General features: G+C 39.9%; 1 long non-coding RNA gene across 2 annotated transcripts; it reads left to right on the top strand.

The window, feature by feature from the left end:
* Window positions 1-902: 902 nt before the first annotated feature.
* Window positions 903-3,167, top strand: LOC147269191 (uncharacterized). 2 transcript variants are annotated; one of them, XR_015111348.1, is made up of 4 exons: window positions 903-1,503; window positions 1,687-1,812; window positions 1,936-2,019; window positions 2,159-3,167. It is a non-coding gene; the product is annotated as an uncharacterized LOC147269191 (long non-coding RNA). The 2 variants fall into 2 exon arrangements; XR_015111346.1 differs by having other exon boundaries at window positions 903-1,812.
* Window positions 3,168-22,908: the final 19,741 nt, after the last annotated feature.

The following is a 22,908-nucleotide window of genomic DNA, read 5'->3' as shown; positions in this document are numbered from 1 at the left end:
GTATTTAAAATACAGTGGATAGTCAAATGACCTTTTAAATTTTAAAATGGCATCTCATTTACTTGCTTCTGTACATTTAAATCTGTTACCAGACTCTCTCTCTCTCTCTCTATACATACATATATCAAAGAAGCTGTTTTTATTAGATATATTTTATAAGTCCGCATGAGGATAAAACAGGGCAACAAAAAAGGAAAGAAATTAAAGATTTGCTTATATGAATATTCATTTACTGATTGTACAAGAGGGGCAAAAGGACCATGCAGAGGCCAGACCCAATCAGGTTGGAGCAGATAGGTAACAAGTGGACTGATGGACAGGGGTGAGACTTCTTGTTCAAACTTCAGCCAGTAGAGTGAACACATGTAGGAGGACCCTGAACAGGCTGGAGTACATGTTACAGCTACTAAAACACCGGTGGATCTATCAAGTTGGCAGGGCAGGGGAGTGTGAAACTGGATTGATTCATAGAATTTAGACACTGATCCAGACCCTGCAGCAGAGGGGGGCAGGAATACACCTCAAAGTATTTGTATTTTAATGATTTTTACATCTGCCGTACCTGGTGCAGTAGGAGAGCCAAAAAATAAATAAATACATAAATAAAGAGTTGAGGTTGTGGCTGATGGCAGGAACAGAGGTACTGAGGGTAAGATTCTGAGCATTTCAAAGTAAGAGTGGTACCTTATTCCATTAAATTAACAATGCCTTGTGGTATTTTCATTTTGGACCCTAATGTGTGTGATTGTGACAAGGATGTGCTTGCAAAAAAGGGAACTGCAGGTTAATATTATATATATATATATATATATATATATATATATATATATATATATATATATATATATATATATATATATCTCTCTAAGCTTAAACTCTACCATGGAAGACCCATGTGTAGGCCAGCAGCTGCAGCCTGGAGCTCCCTGTTCATCCTGGTGCAACTCATTAAGCTGGCTTGTGTGACAATTTTTTTTGAGACCAGAAACTTACCAACCACACCAAAGAGTCAAATAATGCTTTTAAAGTGAGGCTCATGTGAGGACATGGAGAACAAGTTAGGCCCTCAGGCTGTAAGTACACACACATGTTCAGTATTTCTTAACATTTGACTGTTTTTATCATCTCCAATCACTGGTAAGATTTTATATCACTTTTATACTCACACTGCTGGTCAGAAGTTGTGTAACACCTAATTTTGTCTTGTCGTCTTTATCATCCAGAGAAGTGATGAAATGAAGTGAAAATAATAATAAATGAAACCCAATCATGAGAGCATTCCCTCTTCTCCACTGAATAAATTAAGGTTAAAAAAAAAAAAAAGAAACTTGCCCTGAATGTTTTTACTAAATTGAACCCCTTCACTCTCTCTTCTGTTCGGCACTGTACAACGTGGTTTCGAGGGAGAGCCGTGAGTAACGACTGGCTTCAAGTCAACAGCGTCAGTCTGGGGGTGATGCAGGCCTCCTGGTGCACCTCACCATCTGGGCTTGTGTGACTCAGGTTTGGGGAAACTTACCATCAACGCCAAAGTCTTCGATAAACTATGATTTCTCTGGTTTAGTTATTCACCCCCACCCCCACCCCACCCCAATAGGGGGCAGATCATTGACATCATTTGATGAAACCGAAGGGTGAAAAATGATAAATTTAACTGGAGACTGAAAGAGCTGATCTGAGCAGCAGGTCCCAGTGAGGACATACAACATGATGCAGTCCTGGAAAGTGACCGGCACCGTGGCCAATCTCCATCTCCATCAACGAATCACCGGAGCTTTCTGAAGGAGGCAGTTTGTGAACACAGAGTCTGAGGTATGTTGCAGCTTGATGTTGGGTTTTCAGGCCCAGTCATCAATCAGTATAAAAATAAAAAATAAAAAATAAAAACATCTGGAAGTATATATAGGAGATTAATACAGTGGAATGTTGTTTCAGATGGAGGCTGTCATACCGAGGGAGCCACTGTGGTCAGAGCAACTGTGGTTACCTCCACAACCGAACCCCACCTACAAATAAAAGGTATGTTGCACCTTGACCAAATAAATGCATGACAGACATGAATATGTTGATATAAAAAAATAATAAATACATTTAAAAAGTAACTTGACCACATAAAGTACATGCTGATTACTAGTGTTACTGTGTTTTGCCCTTCCAGGCCAACTAAACGTCCAATTGCTGGACAGAGGGTTCTGGGAGCGGCTCAGCAACAGGAAGACTAGACCCCAACTACCTTGTCCATAAAACTATAGAAATATATTTTTTTGCTGTTCTTGTTTTTTCCATTCTATCGCAACTCAACTGTCTAATTAGTCAGTTGATTAGTTTACAACAACTTGTACTACACTTTACTGCTAAGGCCCACCAGCGCATTTATTTTTACCGTAAACTGAGATGTATTAATGTAGATCCCTCTTTTATGAAAATGTTTTATGAGTCCATTCTCATCTTTTCTTTTATCTGCTGGTTTGGGGCCCTCACTATTAAAGGATAAAAAAGACTTAAAAGAGTCACAAAAGTTTGCAGCAACATTGCTGGGGTCCCATGTCAGCCCTGTACAAGGCCAGAGCTACCAACAGAGCCAAGGCCATACTGGCCGACCCCAGCCACCCGCTGCATGTTGAGTATAAACTGCTGCCTTCTGGTCACCGGTACACGGTACCAAAGTGCAAAACTAACAGATACAAGAACTCCTTTGTCCCTGCGACCATTGGTTTTATTAACTTGATGTGACTAATCATCCTGGGAATCTGTGCAACTTTTAATGATTGAATGAGTGTTTGCTCTTTGTTTTTTTTTGTTTTTTTTAATTGTACGTTTTGTTTTTAGTTCCGCTCGCTGCAAAAATAATTTATCCTCAGGGGGACAATAAAGTTTCTTTCAAGTTTCAAGTACTGGCAGACATCATTCAATCAAGCTTTATGTATAAACAATTCCACCTTTAAAACACCGAAATTCAAAATGCTTCAAGTGACTGCGTAAAACATTTTAGATTGAAATAAGTAAAATATGGGCTGCACGGTGGTGCAGTGGTTGGCACTGTGGCCTCACAGGAAGAGCGTTCCGGGTTCGAGTCCCGGCTCGGGCACGGGATCTTTCTGTGTGGAGTCTCCATGTTCTCCCTGTGTCTGCATGGGTTCTCTATGGTACTCCGGCTTCCTCCCACCGTCCAAAGACATGCAATTGGGGACTAGGCTGATTGGATTCTCTAAAGTGACCATAGGTATGAATGTGAGTGTGAATGGTTGTTCGTCTCTGTACGTTGGCCCTGTGATGGACTGGCGACCTGTCCAGGGTGAACCCCGCCTCTCGGCCGTTGACGCTGGGATAGGCTCCAGCCCCCCCACGACCCTTAATGTGTAGGGATAAGCGGAAGATGACGATGGATAAGTAAAATACTTGTTTGACTTGGAAACTAAAGCACACTGAACAATCAAAGAGAGGAAAATGTTAAGACATGGACCTAATTAAGCTTGATATAAATAGTGGCAAGAACTAACTTCATGGTAATTAAACATGCAATTAAAATTAAGCATAGCATGCCGTCGTCGTCCCCCGCTTATCTGGTTGATCCGGGTCGTGGGGGCAGCAGTCTCAGCAAGGAAGCCTAGACTGTCCTCTCCCCAGCCACTTCCACCAGCTCTTCCGGGGGAATCCCGAGGCATTCCCAGACCAGCCGAGAGATATAATCCCTCCAGCGTGTCCTGGGTCAGCCTCGAGGCCTCCTCCCGGTTGGGCATGCCTGGAACACCTCCCGAGGGAGGCGTCAAGGAGTCATCCTCACCAGATGCCCGAACCACCTCAACTAACTCCTCTCGACATGGAGGAGCAGCAGCTCTTCTCTGAGTACCTCCCAAATGACTCAGCTTCTCACCCCACCTCTAAGGGAGAGCCCAGCCACCCTGCAGAGGAAACTCATTTTGGCCGCTTGTATTCGCGATCTCGTTCTTTCGGTCATTACCCAAAGCTCATGACCATAGGTAAGGGCTGGAACGTAGATTGACGAGTAAATCGAGAGCCTCGCCATTTGGCTAAGCTCCCTCTTCACCACAACAGACTGGTTAAGCACCCGCGTCACTGCAAATGCTGCCCCAATCCACCTGTTAATCTCCCGCTCCATCCTACCCTCACTCATGAACAAGACCCCGAGATACTTGAACTCCTCCGCCTAAGGCAGGACCTCCCCCCAACCTGAAGTGGGTAGGCCACCCTCTTCCGGCTGAGGACAATGGATTCAGACTTGGAGGTGCTGATTCACATACCAGCCGCCTCACATTCGGCTGCAAACTGTCCCAGCAAGAGCTGGAGTTAATGGCCTGATGGAGCTAACAGGACCACATCATCCGCAAAAAGCAGAGATGACATCCTCCTTCCACTAAACTCGACCCCCTCGACCGCCCGGCTGTGCCTAGAAATTCTGTCCATAAAGGTTTTGAACAGAACTGGTGACAAAGGGCAGCCTTAGCGGAGTCCAACCCTCACCGAGAACAAGTCCCACTTACTGCAACGAAGACCAGACTCACTCCTCCAGTAGAAAGACTGAACGGCCCTTTGTAAGGGCACCTCCACCCCGTACTCCCCGAGTATTACCCCCCCACAGGGTGCTCCTTGGAACATGGTCATAAGCCCTCTCCAGATCCACAAAATACATGCGGACTTGTTGGGCACAAAAATATTCGTGTCAAGAACTAACTCCATGTTGATGAAACATGCAATTAAAATTCAAGCTTAGCACAAATAACTAATTATAAAGCTGTTTAAAGTGATGAGGAAACACAGTTAAATGAGTATTCGTGGAATAAAAGAATTACCAACCAACTTGTATGTGTCTAAACTATATAATTTGTTTTTGAGTGTTGTTCTTGAACTTTCGATTTGCTGTGTAAATACAACTGATAATAATTTATAAAACAGGAGCACAATTTCTACTTACATACATGACATGAATTTCAGTATCCATATGCTCAAAGATAGATGCTCCTCCTGTAAACTACTTTTGTGTTCTGTAAGCTACTGTAGGACAGGGTAGAGGCCATGGTCCCAAAATCAACTGCAATATTGTTGAACAGCTTCTCCACCCCCACCCCTCAATTTTTTCAAAAAACATATTTTATTGTATAGCAGCATGGTGGTGCAGTGGTTAGCAGTGTCGCCTCACAGCAAGAAGGTTGAGGGTTTGAGTCCCAGCTCATGCACGGGTCTTTCTGTGTGGAGTCTGCATGTTCTCCCTGTGCCTGTGTGGGTTCTCTCTGGTACTCCAGCTTCCTCCCACAGTCCAAAGACATCAAGAGGGGACGAGGCTGATTGATACTCTAAACTGACCGTAGGTGTGACTGTGAGTGTGAATGGGTGTCTGTCTATATGTGTTGGTCCAGCGGTGGATTGGCAACAGGCAGCTGGGATAGGCTCCAGCCCCCCGCAACCCTAAACAAGGATAAGCAGTAGAAAATGGCTGGATGGATGGCCCACCCATACACGCAGCAGTGACCTCTTGGTCTAGGGTAGATAAAACATGGTGAAGTGCCCTTGTGTACCTTTCCAGTGGAAAACTATGCTTAAAGCCAATAATGTCAGTAAGGTTTTCCTTAGCCTGACCAAGTATTGCTTGGAAGCCTGTCCTTCCATGCGAGGACTACTTGAGAAGGTAGTGGTCATCTTCCAGGGCCAGGACCTTACAACTATCCAGTTAGGGAAACTGTTATCCTGTCGACTTCTCTATTAAAAGCTTCCCATTAAGATAAATAACGTCAATCTGTAGTAACGCCTGGATAACATTAGATTAGCATTAGCTTCATACACCTGTAAACTTTGTCTGGTAAAATGAGTCAGACAGAGAAAAAGACGGTAAGCCTTGTGACACCCCACTTTCTCCTCCTTTTTATTGCTTTGAGCTCTGGCATTTGTTAAAGTCAAACACTGCCACCATTAAAAAATAATAACTTAAATGTCATGAAACTGCAATTGCTAACCTGCCCAACACATTTAACATACAGTTGTTAGCTATGTGCTAGCATGTCCGCAAGGATTTTAGTTGGTTGGCTAACACTAGATTGTTTCATCTGCAATTCTGTTACATATTTGCTATTAACACAGATTAACATTTGACAAAGAACATCCGTAGCGTTAGATCTGCTAACACCATATTGATACTTTATGTAACCCTTTTACCACCGGCTCGAATATTAAAACCCACCTTAGGCTTACAGGGAACACTTTAACTCATTTCAAATATCTTTTATGGTAAAAGTCACATCTCGAATAATTAATATCAGTCTAGGGCAATGTATGATTCTCACTCTTAAATATTCAAAAGGAGGCTATGGGGAGTACACTTGACCTTTAAACTCTGCTGTAAAGCTTCAGTAATAACACCAAATTCAATGAAACCAACACAAGATTTCAGTTTAGAAAATGTATTAAAGGCTTGCAAAAAAACACATTCAAACCTTGAATAAACGAGACTATAGAAAATTAAAAAAGAAGAATTGTTGTTGTCTTTTTTTCAACTGTCTAATTTTATTTCGAGTGCACTCTTGTTTACTTTCGTTGGCGCGCTTTAATTGGAGCTCATGATGGAAACCTTTACCAGATCCCCCTTGTGTAGGTGAAGTCAACAATACCGGACCGCAGCCGATGAATCCCTCGCTCCTTGTGGCAGCAACCGTCCCGCTCGCAGCAGCGGCACATCCTCCGGCTCCGTCAGCAACCACGACCCGTCCTCCGACTCCGTCGACAGAAGTGACGCGTCCTCCGTTAACGACTCTCTCCCGAGGCGACTCACCGAAACTCCTGTCCCGTCCGTGCAGCGGCGTCTCCCTTCAGCGTGGACAGCGTTAGCCTAGCTCCCGCTAGCTTCTGTAACTGGACTTGCCTGGTGCTCAACAAAACACAATCGGTGGCGGAGAATCCGACTCACGCACTCCGATTACGTCGGTTAATTACAGTTCACAGTCCGTTACCGATAAAAACTCCTTTCCGAACGACACTCACAGTCTCGAAACTCCGATAACGTTACGCCATTAACAGGATGCTCCTTCTTCCTCGCGCGCGTCTCTCCCGGAAGTGTAAACATTAAAGGTCATGAACTCACGCAAGTAACCTAAAGTAATAGAATTACTTTTAACATTTTTTTAAAGACATTCACACCCCATGAAATGATATTCTTTTGAAAGTTACTAATTTTAAACACAAATTTTATACATTTTAATATCTTCTTCATACCAAATACTTATTTATATAAATTTTAGCTTAACCATGAACTGGCATTTTATTCTTAACTTATTCCTATGGAAATCATGAAATAAATACCACTGATATTTATCAGAGTATTACACTTACCATTGTGAGCCAAGCGAACGTTATAGGGCTGATTCTACCACTATAATGTCATACAGACTTTGATAGATCCCAGATGTAATGTGACATCAAAGTATTGTCAGTTAGGTGGAGTCACGGACCCAGACAGCTGGGCTAATTGACATGGGTGGATACAGTGAATTGGACAAACAGTATTTTGGAGGAGGACATTGGTGGATCAACCCAAACACAAAAGAAAAATAACAAGAGGCTTCACCAAGCATTTGTGTAAATAATACAATCTATCATTTTTTAGTGTGTAAGGTTTAGGCAAAGACCACCACCGACTGACATTTTTTCTGACCATGGACATTATTTATCAGTTAATGGGTATATGGTTTGTACAAGGGTTTTATTTAAGATGTGTCCCCGCGCAAATGCAGATAGGCAGTTTGGAGAAATTTCAGATGTTAACAAATATGAAAACATTTAAAATTCATGCTTTGAACTCTTCACTGCTTTAACCTGTTTTTTTCAGTCATTATAGTTTCAGTTGCACTTTAGTTTCATCACATCATGTAACTGTTTCTAGACGTTTGCCGCCACACATTTCATGTGACAGTACAGAATGTTGCCATGGCCTCTGTATTGAAAACCCTTTTAACCTGTCACTTTGAGATGTATTTTAGTCAATTTATTTAATCATTTATCAGATTTTATGGAGCTCACTTTGTAAGATTCTGTTCAGACCTGGCCTTGACATGCTTCCGGGGTGATATGATCACAAGTGGGCAGCTCTGAGAGCAGTTCTGATAGAACGCAGGATCGGATCCTATTAATCAGGTGCTATGGCCATATTCTTTTAGCCTTGTGAAAATGGGATCAGGGCTGTAGGAGGACCACCTGATCACAAATAGAAGTGCAGGCAAGACTGTCCTTATCCCTATTAGTATATAATATTTGATTTACATATATCCAGATGCCACAGAAACCCATCCTACCAGTAGATTTTCTCTTCACTTGTCACTCTGTACCTCGGAGTCCATCTTTCTACATTTTCATCACTCACTGTGTTAAAATCGCCTTCTCTCAAAACTTTAACTTAAGGAAAGTCATCAACTGTTTTTCTTTTCCTATTATTGAAAATATATCTGCAATATCTGGTTTATTATTGGAGGCATATCTATTTTTAAGGATAAACTGAGAGCAGTATCTAACAATAACAATATCTACAAGAAGAATCTGTCATTGATTGATGATATGACCTTCAAACTTTCCCTGTAGTATAGCGACCAAACACCAAACAAATCTGTTTCTGAAGCATGAACCTCTTGGACAAGATATAAAAATTGGTACCTTTATTTTTGCTATATAAATAACATTTTCTCTTAATTCGTATTAATCGACGTAATATATTTTGGCATTTCGACAAGAATATTGTTCTTTTTTTCATTTCTATTCTAAGAATTAAAAATGTTGTATAAAAATATAAAGTTATGGTTAAGATCCTAAACATAAGATTCAGGTTTACCTGGGGCTACAACAGTACACTTAAATTATTTCTATTTATTTTGTTGTTCTCTTTTCATTCTACTTTAATTTCTTTCCATTTTTAAATGCCTTACACAGCTTGCCAACGATGATGACGCCGTATGACTCTCAGAGCAGTGAATCTGTACATAGAGAATTCTTGTACCACTTCCTAATATCCTCTCATCTTATATCCCACTGCTTCTGCTCATGACCCCTGCTCTCCATCTGATTTCTTCTCCTGGAGGTTATCATTCATCCATCACCCAACTCCACATTTGCATTGACTCTTTACAAGCTGCACCAGATCTCTGAAAAGAAAAGTCAAAGAGATGAACATCAGGCATCAGAGGTAAGGACATGCAGAGGACATTCTGCTCATCAATTTAGACTTTTAAGAAGCCTTCATGGATGGTGAGCCCAGTATCATCACTGGGCGCTGCGGTCCGGAGCAAGGTCATGTGATGAATGTGATGTCACTTACCTTGTCACTGTGGCAGAAGTTTAGATTCTTTCCTGCCACATTGACATTGGTACTCCAGTGGTTTCTCTTTTTTTCCTTGAAAAAAGCAGTTTAAATGGACTCAAAACAACCATCCACATTCCAACAAAGATGTCAACACAATTCTTTTAACAATTCTCTATGTCACCCCTACGAACACGGAAACCAACACCACAACCGTGCACAGATGACATACACATCCAAACACAAAGCAGGGAAGCAAGAAATGTGTGTGATGCCAAACACCTTCGAGGAAAAAAAGCATTTTTACAGCAGTTTGATGGTCTTACTGATAAACCTTCCAGTCTCCCGATCAAAGCAGCAGTCACCCAGACGCTGTCCATACACAGTCACTATAAGCTGCACTTAAATAGTTGCTATATTAAAGTTCACATACGTCAGGCAGAAGAAGTAGTAAATCCTATCAAGTGGTTAGAGAGCAAAGGTTCCAAAACTATTTTTTTGAAAATCATTCACCCTCCTGTTCCAAAGATGGTACAAGCACCACCAGAGGCTTGCTACCACTGCTAACATTAATGTTACCTCTACAAGACATGATGCTAGAAGCCCCAGAGCAGACAGTTTTGACAGTAGGGACTCTGTCTTCAGCTGATGTTCCCTGCTGCTCCCTTGGGTGTGAGGCGAAGATGACTATTTATTCTTTTTTGAGCAAGTAAGGTAAAGGACCCCTCTTTTCCAACCCAGAGTGAGGGTGCACACCCTTCGGATCGGCTCATACCTTTTGCCTTGAAGCGTGTGGAGTGAGTTGGATCAGTGGATAAGTAGGAGAGAGGACTGAGTGGAAATTCGCAGCCGTAAATGTGTGCATCCCAGGGAGTACACATAGTTTGGGAAACATTGGATGAGAAGAAAAAAACAGTTGACTGTCCTTTGCTTGTCATCTCACTTGTGTTATAGTCCATCCTCTTGTTTTTTGAAGATATTATTCAAACATAGTCATGTCTTCATTGGTGGGGAATTCGCCTTTATTACCGCCACAACTCCACTGTGAGTCACCTTAGACTGCAATGGTCAGTGAATTAAACTGCACATAATGTACCTCATGAGGATGATTACAATCTGCCTAAATCAGCAATCTGTCCTAAAATGCATTATCAAACTATAGTTATTTCAGTTATTGTTAATATTTAATTCCTCTGTCCAATCCAGTTGATTCAGTTTCCACTAAAACTTCAAAAACAATTCAAATTTAATGAAGAGCAGCACACTGGGTGTTTGTGCCATTTCTGGTCCAAATGGCCATTTTTCAGATTTAAAAATCCTTTAAAAGAAATTATAATATTGCATTGGTCAAATAGCTGCTGGGATATCATATTTGGTTTGTGTTTAAGAATGCTAATTATTCAAATAGTCCAGTAAATGTGAGGTGACATCTTATAGTTTCTAACGTTTCTAGCATTGACAGCATTATAATTGTTAACGTCAACCAACCATCTTGAGGGATTTGCTTTGCCCTCAACAAGCAAGGAATAAGCCACATCTGTTTTGCTTTTTATTCCCTCATCTGCTTTCCATTCTGACTGACTGGGGACAAGCAGAGTATCGCTGCATGTGTGAGGCATCGGTGAGGTGTGGTGTTGCGGGTTTGTGTTGCTGACCGACTCTTGTTTGAGGTCAGTTGGCATCAAAACTATAGCATGCTGTTTTCACACATTTGGGCTCAGCAAACAGAAATATTGTAATAGATTATAGGATTGAAAGAGAGTTTCGACAGATTGCATTGTAGAATGTGCAAAGAAACACACAAACACAAACATACAAAGATATGAAACTGTGCCATCAAAAACTATTGTGGGCTGATCATTTACTATCATCATTTGTAACATTCCCATCAAATTGATCACCAATACCAGTAAGTTCAGTCTGATCAGCTGCCGTGTGAAAATAAAATTCTGAATGCAAATTTGTCTTAAACTGATTTGTAAATTCTTACTAATCCTGACTCCTCCACCAGTCCCTGTCTACTGTCACCTTTGTCAACCCTGCTGTGCTCCCTGCCCCTGATAAGCAGTTGCATCTTTGTTGAACTTTCTCCGTCTTATCCTCATAATTCATTTGTAAGGATAAGAGCTGGTCTGACCCCGGGCTGTTTGGACTGCATGAAGGTCACATTGTGCCAGTTGTTCCAACTACTGTAGGTGTTACTGGTAGTGTCCGACATGACTAGTATGACTGTTTAGGAGGGGGGAACTCAAATGTTCCGGGGGAGCTAAGCTCAACCTCATCTCACAGCCCGCCTTGTACATCTGTGGTAGACGTCCAGTCGAGCATCCAGTGTCAGCCAAGCCTTTGAGTCTCCAGCCTGTTTCATATGTCATCACACAAAGTTCCTCCACACCTCCCATCTTGAAAAATGTGTCAACTTCTGTCTCTGAATGTTTGTATCTCTCCTTTTCTTCCTCATTTACCTGCTTGTTCTATTCATGACATCATGTGTGGCTTTTTGTGGTGTGCTAATATATTTTGTTTGGTATGTGTATGTGTTTTAATGGCTTCCTCCAAGGAGGTCTTTTATGGGTCAAAGCAGAATTGTAAATAATAATAATATTTTTTATTTTCAAAATTTGGTATCACATGTTACAAATAAGACCAGTAATATTTTGGAGCAGATCCTCTTAAAAAAATAAACAAAAAAACAAGTTTTATTTAATGGACATTGTTGGAAGTTTGACCCTGGGCTTTTTTTTTCCCTCTTTTTTTCCTACACAGAAACATTACATCTTCACTTCATCCATTATTTTTTATCAGGACTTAAATGCTGACTTTTTTTTGTTGGAAAAACTAAACAAAACATGAAAAGTCAAGAAAGGGGAGAAATGTTTTTTTTAGAGTTTTTTTTCCCTCTTGGCATCTTTGTAATACCTCCCTTCTTACCTTTTGCTCCTTATAAAACATCTGCCCCTCCCTCAGCATTTGCATACACCTGCAAACACCGAAATACAACAACATAAGATTTCTTTCCTTTGAAAATTGCACCCAGCACCTCCTTAACACACACACACACACACACACACACACACACACACACACACACACACACACACACACACACACATACTGCATATGTCATATTTCCCCTTCTCTTATCTCATTTTCTGCTTTTTTGTATCACTAAGAATGTATGTTTTGGTGTGTCCTACTGTATTTGTTATGTCTCACAAAGAAAATCATTCAAATACATTTTTTCTCACTTCCTTATAGAGATGTCTTGAATTGTGAAATGAATGAATGGAGCAGTCTTCCTGTCCTTCTCTCTCCATGGCTATAAATACAGAGTGCTGTGCTGCCTTAAAATTGCATTGTGTCTGATTTGCATTTTCCTGAAGTTGCATGCGCTTTGAAAAGTTCTATTTACTTAACTACTTTCCTTTTTCTGCTAAATATCCATCACATACACATCTATTGTCGAGACACAAATGTACAGTGTCTACCCTTTTGATTTGAGGTCCTTATGGAACATTTCATTTTCTATGAGGAAAGATTCTTTTTGTAAATGTACAAAACCTGAATTTGCATTCAAGTCAGGATGATAATAGATCTGACTCATAAATACTTAAATGTGAATCCTCAACAGCACAATAATTCCACGGTTATTAATGTGATTCTGGCCGATCAGATAGAATGAAACTTCATCTAGTCACTTATTAATCTCAAAACTGACGTCATATCAGAAACGCACGTGAAAGCCGTGCGCTGACAGGAGATTACCCTTGGGAAGAGAGACTAATGGAAGTGTCTGAACTCACTCCTCGTTAACATTCTCAGGAGCTGTGTAAACAGGAAGTTAAATAGGATTTTAAAATGCTAATTGCAAGATTTTTTTTTCTAGCAATGAGCTGATTCGTTGCTTGATACTTTGCCAGTGTAAATACCACCTAAGGGGAGACATTTTGCACATTTTTTTTCATCAGTACTTGTGGTGGAAGGATATAAAAGGCTGAATTATTTCAATATCGGTGCCTCAAGTAGTATAGTATTATAAATCAATAGCATTTCAATGAATACTAATTGTGGTTGCAGGGATAGCTGGTGCAGCCACTAGTTGGGAATTTGATCAGTTCTGCAGAGCCAGCCAAGCGAGGCCTCTGCCTTTCCTGCCATGCCCCACAGAGGCTGACTGCTACCCCTTTGAAGTTGGAGTGCAAAATCAATTGAACACGTCTGGGAGTAAATTAACTTGTTTGGAGCTTAATTTCCAATGACTGAAGGGTTTTGACCAAGTTATTTATAAGAACAGGTAGGCTGTATTCTGTAGCTGTATATTTCATGGCTATGAAATGGTAAAAATAAAAGGTTTATTATTATAGGTGTACCTTTTTTTCCCCCTCTGACTCAATATTCTGCTTTTCATAATGAGTTAATCTAAACATACATTATTATATATTCACAATCTGCCATATAGTTTAAGTACTTCACACAACTTGTCCTTCCAGAGTGGTGAAATTATGGATCTAGTTCTACAGCTAATTTGAAAATGCATTGTGATTGGTCCACTTGTGCACTTAGGACTTTTACATCCACAACAGTTTTAAGTGTTGTCCATTAACAATGACTAAAATTTCCCATTTTTCCCAACTGTGCTTTTAATTAAAGCTACAATGTGAGTAAATCAAACACATCGTTTTACTTCTAAAATGGTAAAAGTCTCCTTGCATTTCAGAAATTGCTTTCAATGAGATTTCTCAAAAAGGCGATCAACTGAGACGTTACTGCATGTCACCCGCACTTGTTTGCAGTTTTGATATCAAAGTAAGGTCTCCGTGCTTCGCTGCGATCTGAGCACGTGTGGTGGATAACACTTCAAACTTCCGTAAAGCTTCAGGCAGCTTGAGTGTGCCCTTGCAGCATTGTGAACGAGTGGGTGTTAGGTGTTATGATGTCACTATGAAGCCCACTCAAAACCCTGTTCTTGGAGAAGTTTTTTTTTTTTTTTTTTTTTTTAAAGATCTAAGTTCCTTTCAAACATAAAATGAAATAGTGTCATAATAACATTCATTTTATCACCAACCTGGGTGTTTGATTCACATCTGCTCTTGTTAATGCAGTTTCTATTTTAAATGAAAAAAATCTATACGTATATATATTATTAGACGATAATTACAGACTTCCTTCTGCAAAATTAGAACATTGACACTATTACTCAGACACAACCTCAAAGAACTGATAATGGACTGCACTGCGACTGAAAAAAGAAAATGAAACTGCAGCTTGCGAAAAGAGAAATAAAAAAAGTAACTTGATTAGGGCAAAAAGGAATCAGTAAGACGGAAGAAAGTCTAAGCTCTTTAACTGGTGCTCCTTTGCATATAAATGAGAGATTAGGCAGAAACTATATCTTACTGCCCGTTAGAATACATATGCCTAATTACAATATATTCATAAAGTGAGAGTGTAATTTCCACAAAGGAGATTACAAACGAAGCACAAGGTCAAGAAAAGCCCTTTCTGCTCTCTGCATACAATTAGGATGATGATGCTGATGCTGCACAGAATATGACCTCTCCTCAGAGATGATGTCTTTTTAGCCTGAGTATGAAGATAGTCTAAAAGGAAGGAAGGTGGAAGGATGGGGGAATATATCTAAATAATGGTAATGGAAATGTGCAGAGAAGGAACACAGTTAATTAGAACTTTGTAAATATCTTCCTTTTTGAGCAGATACAAACGATTTTGCAATAAAAAAAAAAAAAGGAGGAGGGGGAATCCAGTTGCCTGTAGCCAATCGTACATGGCTGATCAGGCTCCTAGACGGGTGCGTGTGAGTTCAGCCGTCCACTGTGTGAGGCTGAATGTGGGAGATTTACAGTCAGAGGAACTACTGGTTTTATAGTGTTGTGACCCGCCTGGGTTTTGGGAAACAATGAACGGGTCACTCAACAGTCACCGACATAATCACTGTCAACTAGACTGTCAGTAAAATAAGTCTCCTGAGATGTTAAGAGAGAGAAATATTCATCCTGCTGAGTAATGTTCCAGTCTAGACTCACATATATTTGCAATGCACAAGCACCTGTAAAAGTTGCGTCACCGCTGCAATAAAGAATGGACATGAAAGCGGGTTTTATTTTTAATCATTATTCTAAAATTATAGGCACTAAAAATGTATGTCTTTTAATTTCCTGTCACAGGTCTCGCGCATTAATTGTCAATGGGAGACATATTAATAGCACAGTGTGGCAGAGATGATTTTAATTTATGGCTACTTTGTGTCTTTCACCATGATTGCACCTGTGCAGGTCCCTTGTGTTCACGTGTGTGCACGTTCACGTGTATATTTGAGAAAGAGAAAAAAATACATTTGTCTTTTAAAATCTTATTTGATAAGTTTTTCAAAAGAACAAACAAAGAAGTATTTTCGGGTTTTAGCAGTTCTTTGTACTTATTGTTACTGACCTCTTTTACAGAAAAAATATTTGTAATGTTCTTTTTGTGTGATGCATTGTCAATGTGCGGGTTTAAATGAAAACTTTGGAGTCTGGTGCCTATGATATCATCGCCTTCTTAAAACAATCGTCTTAGTCATTTTTTTTTTCAGGTTTTCCATTAAACACCCACAAAAAAACGAGACAAAGCATCCTAAAGAGTTGATTCAAGCAAAAACAAAAATTGTCAAAAAATGGCAGGCAATTATTTTAAGGAGGTGATGATTTCTAATAGATATAGGATTGTGAAGAGTTTAGAGATTTAACGTACATGCACACACACACACAGCCCTCTAAAGTACTTACCTATGCATATGGTGAGTGAAAAGTTTGCACAACTACATTTTCGTTTTATATAAATCAATCACATGATTCAATATGTCTTTGTCATGCGCAGCAGTTTTAATTTATCAATGTTCTCCAAATCAAATGTTGCTAAGGGGTCATAGAAATTCCTTGTCCATTCATTAGCATGAGAATGACTCAAAGCTCTTATTTCTGGTAATGCTCAACCGCTGTCTGTTCATTGGAATTTTAATGGAAATCGCTTATCTCTGTCCTGTCTGTCAGGTGTTCAGAAGACCTTACATTAAGTATAATAATCTCTAAAGCCAGTAAAGTTACAGCTAATTCTTTTTTAGTGCAGTCACGTGTTCCGAGGTAGGAAAAAATTAAATTCCAGTTTCAATTATAGCGACATGTCATGGACATGTTGAACTGAGTGTGCTATGGAAAACAAAACAGTAAGGCCACTCATTTTCAGTGAGTTTCATACATCTACTCTGTATGTACTGTGTATGAAACATCACTGGATAACCCTGAAGGTACCAGATTATTTTCAGTATGATGACCGTAACCAGCCAACTGCTTCTGGAGCAGTTAAAATGACTGCATTTCCATCACTGCTAAAGTCACCGCTAAAGTTCAACATTATTGCACTGCAGCTGCTGTACAAAACACAAACACTGTAAATATTTTTACTTATTTTGCAAATAAACATGTGGATCAATTTTGATACAACATGTACCATACTTTTGTTTTATTTATCTGCTGTTTTTTTTTTTATCGCAATGTTGGCTTCTCTGCTGTAATTTGAGCTATTCATGTGGTCTAAAGATGTTAATGAATGGAAATGAATCTCAGTTATATGTGGGCTCCATATGGTTGGAATTAATCACATGCACACGTGGACATTTGTGGGAATAAGTCGAGAGTTTCGTGAGGCAGCATATGTACAGTAATGGAAATAAATAGGAAAAACTAGGGAAACATTTAATCAGGAGTCATCAAGAGTACATTTCAGTGCTTCATGTAACACCTCTCCAGATGTGGACCACCTCCACAGGACCTAATACATCAGTTGTGTCCATGTTAATAAGAGTAAGCTAGAAACCACGCAACAAGAGAAAATGACACATTTTAGTAATATATGTGACCATATGTTCAACACGGCAAGAAAAGTTTTACTGCAATCTTGGTCAAAGTATCTAAACCACAGGGCTGCTTGTTTTCTCATCTATTCACATTGTTCAACAAGACCTTAAGAATATGTTCAAGTCAATCACACATAGTATACTTTTGATATGATGCCATCAATCACTTTGTCACTGATCGCGTCACTGCCAAGACTGTAGTAACAGTAAAACCCACCCCCTACAGTGTATTGACTATTGGAGTTCCAGGCAAGTGTGTGTCAAGCGCTGTCTATCAGTGCATCCAGCCGTCATGCAGAGATCTGTCACATATTACAGGCAAAATAATAACCATAAATTGCTGCCGTTCCTTTAAGCATGTCATGTTTGCATCACTCCTCTAATGGTCATCTTCTCATCTGTTTTCAGCTTCTTATGATTAAGTCGTCCAATGTGACAATTTGAATTTATTCCATGAAAGTAGACCACAGAAGCATAACATATATAACATTTAGTTGCAGATCTGGATAATGGAGTATATTTGTGAACTTCCCAGGAACCCTAATGAATAAAAGCAGGCATATTAACATAGAAAATCCTTTAATGTGTTGAATTTTGTCCTAATAGGTATTGAAGATCAGGTTGTTAGCCCTGGTGGAAGTCTCCACTTTCTGAGTGCACCACTAGTTATATCTTCTATTGACTTTGTTCCTGTAATGTAACACTGATCCGACAGATAGACAACAACACGTTGTTCTTTGCTGCGTTAAAAGTACTCCAAGTAGGGTTGCGGTCATTACAAGGTACCAGGAGAAGGCAATAACAGGAACGAAACAAACCCAGCCACAATCTGCTCCAACACTGAATTTAAAGACAGCTCATGTTGACAAGAATCCTTTTGAGATTGCCTCTGTGGACAGATATGAGTCTTGTGCTGGCGCCGGGGTTTCTCCTTTCTTGTGTACAGATTTACTTCAGACTACAAAGGTTAATCAACAATCCCTCTCTGCTCTCTTTCTTTCATCTCACCCCTCTCCTCAGAGCTAAGGCCTCATCTGGAGGGAATATTGGCAGAGGGTTTGTTACTTGATTGGCTTTGGGGGAGCGATCCATACAGATGCGTCTCTTGTGCCCATATGGATCAAATCTCTGGAAGGACCAAGACAGAGAAGCCATCAGATCCCTCTCTAAATGGCCTTTGGGTCCAGGGAATGGCTTTCCCTCAAGGAAGAGCAGTCATTGATCCTCTTGGAGGTAGCATTAACTCCTGATGAAACAGCCAAGATAAGGCTATCAACAGTTTTATGAACTTTCTTGGTTTCAGTATTTTTCTTTCACTTGATGGAGCAGTGGAAGTAGTTACTCTAAAAGGGCTGGAGGAGAAGAAATAATCAAGAAAACCTTTTAAAAGAACTGTTTGTCTTTGAAGAATTTCAGGCGTACCATGTACGCATGATAGTAATGCATGTAGTAGCAGTATTTAAATCAGATGAGAAAACATTAAAGTAATTGACAAAAAAGAACATTTGAAAACTTAAAAAACTGAAATGTCTGTGAGTGATAGAAAACGTAATGTTTTTGAAAAAAAATGTACATGCTGTCAAAGATAATCCACACATACGATGAGGATCATGGCCTGGACAACTTGGGCACAATTAAATGACTTCAAAGATGATTAATGACACCAGAGGTAGTCAGGGTAAACAGGCCCATGTCAAAGTACTTGTATCTGCTGTGAGCAGCAGGTTGGGTGAGCTGGAAATGTGCCACACAAACTAGGCTGAGGCCAGAAAACAAAGCCCATCAGTAGCCCGGGCTTAAGAGCAGAGCAGCACTCATTATTTTTTCATAATCGAAATGACGAGGTATAGCTGCATTTGGCATAGTTTTTGAAAACACAATCAATTTCCAAAGTGTGCTGTCTCGGTAGGTAGAACTAAATATTTGTCTTACACTGTGCTACATTTTGAGAAATCTGTGGAAATAAAAAATAAAAGACTAAAGTCCCAGTAAAACCTCTGAACTACTGCAGTGATTCAACAGTATTTCTGCACATTTACTCTATTTCAAAGTCATTTTTCTTTCCGTTCAGCAGTTGTGTGTTCACTAGTGAACTACAGTACAAGGAAAAAATTGTGTCTTTTCCTTTTGCTGTACAATCTTGATTGCATGAAAAGATTCAAAAATTCAGTTTATCATGGGCTAAAACTGACTTTTATTAAGTTGCTGCCACTCTGAGATATATTATGTATTTGCTTTGCTACATTCTTGACACTCTTAAAAATGTTAACGGGACAGATTTTTTTATTTATGTGCACTAAATTGAAATGCATTTACGTTTGTGCTCTCAAACAATTGTGCTTCCTACAGTGCCTGAACTTTCCCTGAGTAGACAAAGACAAAGCAGTGAAGTTGCTAACGTGCTGCCAATGCTACCTCCTGTGTTGATGCAGTGTAACTCGAACTCAAAGTATCCCAACCCCCAACGCTCATTATGGCGTTGGTTTGTTCTCCTGAAGACTCGTGAATTCTCCTTTCCTCTTCTTTGACACCTCGTTCTTCTTGTGTCCATAAGTAGTTTCTTCCTCTTTGGTTGTCCAATAATACAACCTTCTGCTCTCTAAAGGTTTTGCCCTCTGTTTGTCTAATAAAGTATCTGGATGTTCTAACAAGAAGAGCAGACAAGAGGTGAAGAGCTGCATGTTGAAGCCAAACGACACTGATGCGTATCATGACGCGTCATGAGAGCTGAATCAGTCACGGCAGGGACTTGATGAAGAGCATGAATTAAAATCATTTATCGATTGTTGTTGTAGTTGTGGGGTTATATTATTTTCTACTTCTACCTACTCTAAACTTTTATTGTGCCCCTGTTTTTGTTCTGTTTATTTTGTGTGTGTGTGTGTGTGTGTGTGATTTCTTTAACAACCCAATTCTTTTTCACAGGTTTTCTCTCTGGCTTAGACTCTGGCATAGACCTTCCCCTTTTTGCAGATGTGACACGTGTGTGGCTTTGGATTGTACATTCAATGTGTATTAATAGCAATAATATTAATTTCTGGCCTAATTTTTCACAATTTATTTATTTTTTTTCTCTTTCATGTAATGAGCCCTCACAAAGACAGCCCTACAAAGTCTCTGAGCGACAGTCTCTATCTATTGCATTTTTCAATTATATTCAAACGTTTCCATTATTTTTTATGCACTATTTGCATATGCTTGAATGTATGAAACCCCCACCACCTCAGGCTGGTTTAAAGAACAAGTTTGGAGGATAAATGGACATCATGTCTCTCTGGTAGAACTGGTTCGTTATTTACACTGGATTCCAGCGGGGAGCCACGTTGGCAATCAAAACAGACGTAAGTACACATTTAAAAGTATGAAATATGAGCTGACGCATGGCGAGAACTGCGTAAGTATACACTTTTTGATTTTGCTCCCGTTTTGTCGCTTTTACAGAGTTTGTGATGAAATGAACAAAAGGAAATGATTGTCCGTGAAGAGCAAGCCTGAAACGCACCATTAAGATGAGATGAACGGGCACGTTTGCACAGATCGCTCAAGGCAAAAACATTGCCGATATTTCTGTCTGAGCATCATATGGATTAAAACTTGAATAAAGCATCAGAAAAAAGTCATAAAACGTTTCATCAACTATTTTTGGACTCTAATGACAAATATCTTAGAAGTCAGTCGAAGAGGAGTAACATGAGAACAAAGAGGAGAACTTATCTGCGTCTGAGGAAGCTGACACATTTGATCACAGTCCCAAATCACTTGAACATTAATATCTCAGGAGAAAATTTGAATAGCAAACTAACACACCACTGTTAATTAACAGTCAACTCAGATTTGAGGTTAAAGACAACCAATATTCTACTATTTAATATCTGACATATGCTCGTCATCATTTCGTTCGATTATACTCGATTTGAACAATGGGGTTCCACATTTTACTCTGTATTTTAGTAATTTTTTGAGCAGTTACAACAGTATATTAGTTCTTGAATGTGGTGTAAAAGGATTTAAGCTAGCATACACTACTGTGCATCATTCAAGCACAGGAGGCTAATTATACAAGGTAAAACGAATGTACTTTGTCATCTTATGATAATCATTCATATCTGGTACAATACTGTGTTGAAGACAAACCACTGTTGCTGTTCACATTTGAAAGAATCAAATCAAACACAAGTTTGAATGAATATGTTTTTTGATTATACTTTGAAGAAAATCCCTAAACTGTTTTTTTTTTCAGAATTTTGAACTTTGTGTTTGCTTTCAGCAATGTTTTAATATCCGATTTTCACTTCATGATTACAGTGCCTAAAATAATTGACTTTGTTGTAATAATGCTAGCAGTAATATTTAGTTGGATTTTGCTGAGGTTTTTTTTATTTTTTTATTTTACGTAGCTCTTAGTATTCACTCAGCAGTTTTGACCTACAGCATTTCGCTGTGACCTCTGGCAGCGTAAAATCTCAAATGATTCTGATTGTTGGTTTAAGGTCATTTGAAGAGGAGCCGTTCTCATGACAGACTCTTCATCTGTCACAGCTATTGCTGTGGGTATTGCATGACAGTTCATGTTCTCTCATCATCTTCCCCGCTGACATTCATGTTTCATTTGGGGAGGCAGTCTCTGCTTCCGGAGGACATTTCATATTAATATATTGCCCTGTTGTTTAATTGGAGACCATTAAGTTCAGCGTGTTAGACAAGATGCTGTGGCCTTCCAGCTTCCTCTATCACACCGCCATGGTGGGCGGGGTTAAGTCTGGGCCCAGTCGGTCATCTATAAAGGTTTTGCTGTCAGTTCAGCACAAGAAATTGTCACATTTAAAGAGCAGAACAGAAACCCTCATTTTCCATTTATATAAACGGAGTCTTATAAAACTGCTCATTCATCTAGTGTGAGAGGCCACAACTAACCATTCCAGCATCCTCTTTACAGGATCTTTGAAAAGACAGCTGAGGATTCTATGATCAGTTTACCTCCTGTCCTTGTTTTACATAACGAATGTGATAAACAAAAATGTTATTGTGGTCTTTTTCCAGCCAACAGATTTATACCCACAGTTGTTGGATATACTTTTGAAGAAGCATTGATTCCATTTGTATATTAGAAACTGACTAAAATAGACTGTTTTTAAAAGGTTTGAAACATACATCACTGTTATTCTTGTGTGTGTACACATGTTGGGGCGGCATGGCTCAGAGGTGGAGTGGCCGACTAGCAACCGAAGGGTCCCTGGTGCGATCCTCACTTCTCTCTGTGATCATGTTGAAGTGTCCTTGAGCAAGATACTGAACCCCTAATTGCGTCTGATGGTCCTGCCACCCCCAGAACCCTTTACGGGTAAGAGGTATAGAAAATAGATGGATGGATGGATTTCACACATGTATGCAGCCTTGGATTTTTTGAAAACCCTTGCATGACTCTCTGCCTCACTCTGCTACTAGTGTCACTGTGTGTGTAAGTGCCGATTATCTACTGCATGAGTGATGGGGAGGGGTGGAGATGTTGGGGGGGCTGTCTCATCAAGGAAGACAGGTTGGATTACATCGCTTCAGGCTGCACAACTCTTTCCTTCTTTTCCTGTGATCTACAGAGATGCATGGTCTGTTTCAAGCTTCACTGTACCCACTTTTAGGTACTGGATTTCCACATAGCTCCTTCAAGTGAGCCAAACAGGACCCCCCCCCCCCCCCCCCACCCACA

Source organism: Aulostomus chinensis, chromosome 2 (assembly GCF_037954235.1).
Source record: "Aulostomus chinensis isolate RoL2024-O1b breed Wild chromosome 2, RoL_Achi_v1.0, whole genome shotgun sequence".
NCBI classification, from domain to species: domain Eukaryota; kingdom Metazoa; phylum Chordata; class Actinopteri; order Syngnathiformes; family Aulostomidae; genus Aulostomus; species Aulostomus chinensis.
Note: the sequence above shows the minus strand (reverse complement) of the source record. Positions and strands in the feature narration are given on the sequence as shown.